Source organism: Fukomys damarensis, unplaced genomic scaffold (genome assembly GCF_012274545.1).
Source record: "Fukomys damarensis isolate Sample0158 unplaced genomic scaffold, DMR_v1.0_HiC HiC_scaffold_28, whole genome shotgun sequence".
NCBI classification, from domain to species: domain Eukaryota; kingdom Metazoa; phylum Chordata; class Mammalia; order Rodentia; family Bathyergidae; genus Fukomys; species Fukomys damarensis.
The window spans coordinates 45577597-45585325 of record NW_022900940.1 but is presented as its reverse complement, the minus strand read 5'-3'; the positions used below and the strand labels follow the sequence as shown (position 1 = coordinate 45585325).

The 7729-nt window shown below is 40.7% G+C and overlaps 1 protein-coding gene across 1 annotated transcript in view; it reads right to left on the bottom strand.

The window, feature by feature from the left end:
* Positions 1–7729, bottom strand: part of Ptprg (protein tyrosine phosphatase receptor type G) — a 532317-nt gene that overhangs the window by 72868 nt on the left and 451720 nt on the right.

The following is a 7729-nucleotide window of genomic DNA, read 5'->3' as shown; positions in this document are numbered from 1 at the left end:
ACACACACACACACACACACACACCCCTCACCTTTCATACAGGTTTCTTTCAAGTACACCATATAACTGAAACATCTTAAACATGAGGCCCATTTCTCAGAGGACCTTGCCAATACTCCCCCCACCATGATGTCCTTCAGAGTTCACACCTGCCCATGCATTATTTCTGCAGTCAGGTAAGTGACCTTCTTCCACTTGAACATTATTCATACTTTATAACTTTTCTTTTTGCAGCGAAAATGTGATCAGTATTGGCCAACAGAGAATAGTGAGGAATATGGAAACATTATTGTTACGCTGAAGAGCACAAAAGTACATGCCTGCTATACTGTTCGTCGTTTTTCAATCAGAAATACGAAAGTGAAGAAGGTACTGAGGGAGCTGGGTGGGCCGCTGGGGCATCTCCTTTATACATGTATGAAAATTTGGATAGGATAAAGGCTAAATATCATGCGTTCGCACCTCTCTTCACTGCTCACAGTGCATGGTGTGAAAGGTATGTATGGCCAGAGCACATAATAGAATTGAATTAGCCCGAGTTCTCTCACCACTTCATGCAAGTCCTCACTTCCTTAACGACAACAACATCATCATCCTTTCATCCACTCAGCAAATACAGCATCATCGGTTCTTTTTTTTTTACTTTTTAATTTCACTTTATTTTTTTTTTTTTGTACTGGGGATCAAACTCGGGCCCTTGTGCTGGTGAGGCAGGTGGAAGAACGACTGAGCTAAATCCACAGCCTTCCTGGCAGTTTTAATGCATTTTTCCCCAAAGAAACTTTCATGGAATACTATAGTTACAAGCTACATACAAAGGTTCTGCTATTCAATAAGAATGGGAAGTGCATGTTATATAATGAATACTTTCCTTGAAATGTATAATGAACCTGAGTGTCCAGAATGTTCATGTTTTGAAACTTACTTGTTTTTCCTAGTATTTTCTAATGTGACTTCACTGTAAAAACCTTTTCCCAGGCAAGGTAGTGCACGCCTATACTGCCAGCACTCTGGAAACTAAGGCAGGAGGATTCCAAGTGCAAGCCAAGCCTGGGAACTGAGTGAATAAAACAGAATAACAACAACCTGTTGGGATGGGCCTGGGTTCAGTATCTAGTAGTACCAAAAAACAAAACAAAACAAAATTCCAAAAAATTAATGAACAACAAAAAAACACCTGCTCTATTCTGAGACTCACATCTTTTTGTTTTCTCAAATTTCACTGTCACATAGGAATCATAGATCATCAAAGCAATATTTGAACTCTACAGACATGCACAGAAACAAAATGTGGTCGCTCTAGAGACAGATGTGGCAACTGTTTGTGGGATCTTTTTTGTTCTTTGGTTTTGCTCATCTTGGACTTTTGAGAATATGATAAAAATAGTAACCTGCTGGCCCCAGAACTGACATTTACTCCAATTCCATATATCATTTCAGGGGTTTAACAATCCTTTTTCCGTGTGCACTTATTTCCAGAAATATATGAAAATCAGCACCACTACATCTGCCTTTAGTGTCATAGAGCATTGGCTGGCTGAAGATAACCAATTATCAATATAAAACTTACAAAGCCCACTTCTCGTGAGAATCTTGCAGGTACTTAAACAGGTCTACTCAGCCCTCCTTTGAGAACTGCTTAAGTAGGCAAGAACTAAAGGAGGAATTTTGGGTGCTGTATTTTACAATACTGGCAAAAGGACAGAGCAGAAAATTAAGAAGGTACCAAATTTGAAAAACTATCATGGACATTTATAACTGAAGGCCAGACCCCTTTCAAGTCTCAGTGCTGACTCCTGAGTCAAAACAAAAAAACAAAACAAAACACACAACCAACCTTAACATGTTCAGAGGCATTAAAACATAAGAAAAATACAACGACCAAGGTCCTCAAGCTTTGTTTCTTCAGTTTCTTTTCAGATGTCTTTCTCTTCTGTACTCTTCTCTTGTGGTTTTAGGAACAGTTTGTTCCTTCTCATAAGGGGGCATCTCTACCAGGCAAAGCGCTCTGTAACATTACCACTGCATCCTGGGTGCTTTCACCCAGCCGTCTTCAGTGACCAGAAACTACAGCTAAACCCTACGTTCTGCCTTTCCTCTGCAGTGCTAAGTATGTGCGACAGAAATGTAGCACTCTTCTTAGGTCCGTGATCCTCACTCTGTCCATCCCACTCTTTGGCCTGGGCACAACTACCGCCTCCACGGCTGTAACACTGAGTGCCCCACATTGATTGCTCTTTAAAGTGCCATCTTTCAGGTATTTGGTGGTGTTTTAGATACAGATGCCCTTGATAGACTGAGCAGTTTCACGGGTGTTCTTAGGGTGAATATGGAAATCTGAAGCTCTTCATTGGCATGACTTTGTGGGGGTATCTGGGTGAAGAGTAGCAACTCATTTCCACAGAACACCTCAGGCAACTTACTAGAAGAGCTACCAGGCGACCTTTTTCTTACAGACTAGTTAAAATATAAAAAGATCAGTCCTGTAAAGGAAAACTATATATGAAAATTATACATGAAACTGTGACAGATAAATGTGACATTGATTCTGGTGAGGGAGTCTGATTCAGCACTTAGGATGTTCCGAAGTGAAAGAGTACAGATAGCCTGCCTTCCTGATGCCATAGGGTGGAGAAGGAAAGGGAATCCTAGCCCACAAACAGATAATACTGGGGCACCAAGTGTGTCGGTGAATGGAGGCCCTGTACGCAGACCACAAAGTGCTCCTGATGGCCCTATGTCCAAAAGACCACTATTAAATGTTCCTCCTTGGTAAAATCTTACCTTCTAACAGATCGTGATGCTTCACATCCAGCCAGATATGAATGTTAACCACAAATGACAAGAATGTTGGCCACAAACGGAAATAAGCTAGGCCAGGAAAAGCAGTTGGGATCATGAGATCAGAGGTCTTCTTTATTAATCCCTTACATTATTTTTGACCAGAAAGTTCACCCTCAGATTAAAGACTTCCTTTCCCACCTCTCCACTAGGGCCAGAAGGGAAATCCCAAGGGCCGTCAGAATGAAAGAACAGTGATCCAGTACCACTACACACAGTGGCCTGACATGGGAGTTCCCGAGTATGCCCTCCCAGTACTAACCTTTGTGAGGAGATCCTCGGCTGCCCGGACGCCAGACCTGGGGCCTGTCCTGGTGCACTGCAGGTAGGGCTGGCACCCTCTTTATTCTGCCAGAGAGTGGACCCTGTGAACATGTACCCCAGGAACTCTGTTCCTGCTTTGCTTGACTTGCAGGGAGAACCCTCTGAAAATGGGGGTAAATAAACCAGCAACAGTCTTATAAAGTCATCTCTTGAATACAATCCCTGTTGTTTGTAGGGTAAATTGTAGGCTGATCCTAATGAATAAACATAATGTATGTATAAGAGTTTTCCACACTAGAGATTCTGAGTTTTTGGGAATGGCTTTTTGAACTGCTTCTCCAAATTACAATAATTGATAGTACATATGAGAGGATTTTTTTAATTTATAGCTTATACAAACCATATAAAAGGCTTTTTTAAAAAGCATTGGAAAAGCCATATATAAAGCCTATTTCCCCTCAACTAACTAAAAACTGTACATGATTGTTTAAAAGTGCTCTTATTATTCTCTAGCTGATGTTGCTAGTACTACATAGCATTTTTGTGAGCATTTCTTTTGGCCTTTTGGTCTAATATGCTTTCCCAAACAAGACTTTACAGAACGTGGAACACATCTTTTACTTAGAATCCCATAAGAATTCCACTTTTTCACCTCTACATTTAACAAGCACTGAGGTGGACACAGGTCAATCATGCAGCCTGGGTCTTGGGCTAGAGGGAGAAGCTTCTGGGGCATTCTGCCGAAACACACTTCTTAATCAGTACTACAGAACTGAGATCCATTTGGGTATTTTTTTAAATAACAATATGGAATAAGAAGCCAGATGTTCTAGATGTACCACTGTTGTACCAGGTTTACGAAAGTAAAATACCGCTAACATTGAAAACAAGTTTCTTAGCTGCATGCAACAGCAGACTGAACGAACAGTAGGGGTTTGGTGAGAAACCAAGCACGATGCTGAACAGTAAGGAGGCCTGGTTCTGGTGTGGGGATGGCTGCTGCCACAGATACCTCTAGAGCCCTGGATCATGGGTTGCATGCCAAGGAGGCTGAGAAGTCAAGGAGACAGCATTAAAGCACTCTGGGCTCCTTACCAAACTCACGAAGTGGAAATTACCTAATGAAGCTCATCTGTGTGAATATTCTATGCCACTTATAGTAGGTTTCCTAGACATCACAGTTACTTCTCGGTTCCTTATGCATTTACATTGTCATTTTTGCAGTCCATGGTTTAACAGTACTAGCTGAGTGCCTTTATTTCTTACAGTGCTGGTGTGGGCAGGACAGGCACTTACATTGTAATAGACAGCATGCTACAACAGATAAAAGACAAAAGCACAGTTAACGTCCTGGGATTCCTGAAGCATATCAGGACACAGCGCAACTACCTCGTCCAGACAGAGGTAAGGACTAGCCCTCGTGAGCTGCCAGCACACACCTTCCCTGAAGAGTGAGTGATGCTAAGGAAACAGATTCATTCTTGGAACTTGAAGGAAAAGGCTGTGTTGTGGACTAAAAGATACCCTGACCATGATTCTGTTTTTACATCAGTTTCCCATTTCTGTTTGAATCTTAGCATTTGGATTGCTCAGTAACTACACAGAATGTATGTATCAGATGCATTTGTATTAGCTACTGTGGGGAACTAGATATGTTTTCTGGCCTCAGAAACACACAAGAGGAACAGCGTTCCTAGCACAATGTAGAATACAGAGGAAACTGAACAGTCACTACCCTAAAACAAATTAGGATAGGATGGACAGGCAAGTGAGTGTTGAGGCAAGCCTCCAAATGCTAAGGCTCGTAGGAATTCACTGGGAGGTCCCAGATGGTAGACTTCCTTTCAACAGCTCTCCCTGGTGATTCCCAATTCTTGTACCTTATAGGAGCAGTATATTTTCATCCACGATGCCTTGCTGGAGGCCATTCTTGGGAATGAAACTGAAGTATCTGCAAATCAGCTGCATAGCTATGTTAACAGCATCCTTACACCTGGAGCAGGAGGAAAGACTCGACTGGAGAAACAATTCAAGGTAGTGCTTTGAGAAATTCTTTCGCATAAAGCAAGACAGCAGCAAAATGCCCTAGACTTTGGCATCTTAATAACATTAATGTACTGCCTGAAAACTGTTTGTCTCCCCCTTCATTACATTTAAGGACGGACTACAAAGCCACCCCACCCCACCCAGCCCCGACTCAGTCTTATTGACATTCAAGTAGAGAGTACAATGCTATTTCTTTTTCTGAGAAGTTTATGACTTAAGCTGAACATTTATAACATGCTGTAGCCACACTGACACAAGACTTGAATCAGAGCTGGCCAAAAAACAATCCTCATTTTTCTGAAACCCTGGATGTTACCTTCGTTAAAAGGGTTCTTTGTAGACAGGTTTTCCTCAAAATAACGCCTGCTTGAAAAACTATTCCAGAACATAATTTGAAAACCCCCAAAAAGCTACTAAACCTAACAGTAGTATAGGACAGTTAACTTTTCCTAACGTAGTTGCTCTTTTTCTTTGGTAGGGGCATGAAGAAGTTCAAAGACAGTTAAGGTTCACATGGATTAACTGGGGTGACAGGTGTAACACATACTGTAAGGATTAGTAAAGCGGTGAAGACCAGAAAGCTCAAAAGAATTAAGTGTAACTTTCAAATGGTGTCTTTGCAATTACCAAGTGCTTTCTTGTTCATGAGTTTTTCATTATCTTTTCAATTTTATTGTTTTTTGCATATTGTTGTCCCCATTTTGTGTCGAGTCAAAGCATGAGAAAAATCAGTGCAGTGTGACTTTTCGTGGTAAAGCTTCCCATAGACTCTGAAACCTCCACTTGAATATCAACCAAAGAAATGAGCTGCTAACTAAGCAGATGACACCAAGGGATATGAAATGAAAAACAGATTAATTTCACTGAGTTTAGTCCTAAGAATGATTTTAAACGTCTAATTCTCACAACATCCTAGCTACTATAAAACCATTGGAAATGACTACCAATGAGGACACACCAACATTTCATAAATTCTGCCCTTTATTCCATTTCTGTGGCAGAGATTCAACCTAAACTTTTAGAGTCTCTGGAAATTTCACCATGAAAAATATAATGGCACAGACTCAATCTCATTTTTTTTCCCATCTTGAAATGTTACTTGCATAGAAAATAATGTGCAAAAAAGAATTTAAAGGACTACCAAAGCTCCAAATGCCCAAACTTGCAGTGTCAACATCCTGCCACAGAATATTCCACACCATGAAACTATCTCCTGCACAAAATTATTAAACATGTGTATTAGATTATCTTTAGGCTATTTATAAATGAAACAGAAGTTTCAGGTCTCAACTTGATTTCCACCCCCTACACTGCACATATATGCAAATATTTCCACCTCCCAAAGACTATGACAATCTGCTGATCCCACGCATTTCAGATAAGGGATACATACAGTACTTTAAACATAGAAAAATTCATTAAATAAATCATCTATCCAGTTGGTAACAAAATAACTGACTCTCTTAATAAACATTTCACAAATCAAACAGGTGAAAAAAGAATCAGAAAGTCAAAGAAGAAAATTACTTCCATGGCCCTGACAGCAGCGGGAAAGCTCACACTATTCCTACATTGTTGCACTGAGATAGACTGCCCCACCCGTCACCACAAAAAAACAGTATTCACAGGGTGTTCCAACCACGCTATGTACATATACGAAAATAATGCCACTATTGGGCTGATCCTTCGTGATGGCTTTAGAAGGATCATGGCGAACCTTTTAGAACTTTCAGTGATGCAGCACACCTGCCATAGGTTCGCCACCACTGCCTTAGAAGAATCTCAGTTAAACAGAAAAGTACTAAGAACCTATTAGGTTGTTCTTTATCTTCGGGGAACATCACTGACTCCTAATACTATTAAACAGTCTTCTAATGTAGGCGGCACACTAGCATCTTCTGTGCCATTCGGGAATTACAGACAAAATTCACAATGGCAAAGAGAAGTTGAAACAGAGAAATCCACATAGTTGAGTCAACAGTGCACACCCAGTACCGCTATTCCAGGAGCCTAGCACCCAAGGACACAGCCCACATCCCTACCACAAGTACCACTACTGAGTCACGAGAGCCTTCTGTGGCATCCACAAAAAATGTATCTGTTTGGTAATAATCTGATTATTGGTATTGTGCTAGATTGTGAAGACAGCTGCTATCAATTATGACCTTGAAAGGAGACTGAAATGTTGCTTTTCTTTTAGCTTGTGACCCAGTGTAATGCGAAATAAAATAAAGCCAATTAAACTGAAAGTGTTAATATCACCCATTTGGCTGATTTTACTTTGGAAGTAATTTCCCCAAGTGTAATAATGTATAGAGATTTCTGTATTTTCAAACTTTTAACAAAAGATTCTCAAAGAGATGTGGAATGCTTCAGTGCCCAGAAAGAGTGTAACAAAGAGAAGAACAGAAACTCTTCCGTCGTGCCATGTAAGATCTTTGATCAGTCTGACAGGCTTCAGTGTGTTAATATGTTGTAAAGCAGCTTTTCTGTGTTATGTAAAGAGGCAGCTACTACCAAAGGGACAATGCTATGTTTAGTGCAGCTAAGGGAGTTTGAGGCAAGTGGAAGGGGTGGC